Raw genomic sequence first — 2534 nt, 5'->3', positions numbered from 1 at the left:
GCAGTTAGTTACACGAATTCAGATATGGGATGAAATCGGATAGGGATGAACGGGTTTAAAAGTTTTAAGAGTTTTAAGAGTTTTAAGAGTTTTTAAGAGTTTTAGCCAAATGCTTTATAATATAGTATAGATATGTATATTATATATATATATATATATATGTATATGCATATTTTCGTTTTTAACTTTTTATATTATTATACTTATCGGATTAGTGTATATCCTGAAAATTCCTTAATTCCAACAAATACACTTTTTTTTTTTTTATTTGTTACAAGAATCTAAATGGCATTAGACATGGTATTGTAGCTAGATATAGCCAAAATGGACCCCGCCCATGTAACAACCACCCATTCAAAATAGACATCTAATAACTAAGTCACAACTTTGCCAAATCGGCAAATGCAAACACTAATTAAAATTCTACAAATCTACATTTATTTCAAGAGTTGCAGTTATTGATGGACAAAAACCGGTTCCAAAGCAGGCTAGGCTGGGTCTTACCGGTCTCGGGCCTCAACAATGACGGTCATAACCGGTCCCGGTTGAAAATAATAAGCCAGGTTGAACATTCCTATAACCGGTTATGGTTACCCGGTCCCAGCAAAAAAAAATTATTTTTTAATTTTTTAATAATAGATTTTTTAATACATTATAAAATTTGTAATTGGGTCACACAAATACATTTTAAAAATACAAGTTAAAGTCACAAAATATAGCGAGAAACCGAAAAATGTAAATGTTTTTTTTTACGTTTTTTTGCGTTTTGTAAGTTGGTATGTAAATCCTTCAATCATGACACTTATATATAGGGTTTAGAAGACAAAAAAGACTAAAAAAGGGTCATAAACGGTCATATAACAACTATATTTTTCAAAAAAATAATAAAAAACATATACTTTTTTAAGAACCGAGCTGAGCCATAACAGGTTCCGGTCCGGGCCGGTCCCTCGAAACCCTTCAGTCCTATAACCGGTCCTGGGTCGGGCCGGTCCTTTGCCAAAACCCCGGTCCCGGGCCGGTTTGGCCATCACTAGTTGTAGCAAAAATTAAAGTAATACTGCTGAGATTATTACGGAACCAAGTTTAAATCAAGCTCCAGACACCTATCCAAGAGATATCGCCTACGCTTCACACTTCTAGCTCATGCCTTCCCTTTTCCCTTACTGGAGTTTTCATCACGATACTTTCCTGAAAATGTTTTCAATTTTATATAACAAACGAGGGTTAGACCAAAGGCCTAGTGAATTCCCTCTAATACAAGAGTTTATGCTGTAACAATATCATACACATGCTTGAAAGCAACAATCACACACTTAAATCCCAAAACACCGACACACATTGCAACAGCTGAACACGCTCAGTGCTTACAGTCACGCAGCCAACCCTTAGTGTAAGCAACATAATTCATTCAGGTTCACACCTCCCGCTTAATCCCAAATAGTACGAGGAAACTCATCCGAAATCCAAGCCTAATCACATGCCCTTAAGTTAGGAGTTAACCAACTGAACGCCTGAATTGGGGTCACAACTGAGTAACTCGTCATCACTCCGATTATAACTCTCGGTGTCCTTTAGATCTCCAATTTTGCGTCTTCCCTTCTTCCTTCTCCACAGTCGTCCAAAAACACTCTGAAGATTTCAGCCGATCGAATGAAAATAAAATTTGCAAGCCCACTCCTTAAATCCATCCTCCAACATTGTTCATTTACACTAAAATCAAAACTAGGTTATTAGAGCCTAGACTGAGATCAGTTATGGACCACAAATTCGAGACCGATTACGCTTTTTATGAAGATTCAAGGCCCGACATGGCCCAGTAGGTCTGATTCTTTTTTATAAAAAGTTAAAGTTTTTATAAATTATACATCAAGATTTTCAAGTTTTCTACCAAAATTTTCAACTGTTTTTTTTTTTATTTTTTTTTATGTTTACCAAGTTTTTTAAGTGTTCTAATACTAAATTTCAAAAATCGTAATCATGGAAACATTTATAACATTTTTGTGTGAAAAAGATTTAAAAAGAATTTCAAGTGTATTTGAATGACTCAATTAGAGATTGTAAAGTGTATTTTAATAAGAGATTATACCAAAAGCATTCAAAAAAGATTTTTTTATAAGTTTAAAACTGATTTTTTGGGAGAAAAGGTGGGCCCGATTTGGGCCAGGTCCGAGACCCGTTCAAGGGATTAGACTTTGTACATGAAGAACGGACGGGGTGTTTTTTTTGTCAAACCGAGACCGAAAGCAGTTATAAAAAGAAAATGTCGAATCGGAATCGATTTAGACCCAATCCAAGACCTACTTTTGAACATCTCTATTGAAAAAGAGACCTAATCATGCTTAATGGGCCTAGTATGGGCTTCAAATTTAGACTTTTTGTGCATTTCTATCTATACTATATTATAAAGCATTTGACAAAAATTCTTAAAAGTCATTTTTTATGTTTAAAGTATTGTATATTTATGCATATTACTTAAAATTTAATATTACAAGTAATTATGCATAAGTACAACTTATTAAAGCTCCATGTTT

Source organism: Cynara cardunculus (assembly GCF_001531365.2).
Source record: "Cynara cardunculus var. scolymus isolate 2C chromosome LG 8, CcrdV1, whole genome shotgun sequence".
Classification (NCBI taxonomy): domain Eukaryota; kingdom Viridiplantae; phylum Streptophyta; class Magnoliopsida; order Asterales; family Asteraceae; genus Cynara; species Cynara cardunculus.
Note: the sequence above shows the minus strand (reverse complement) of the source record.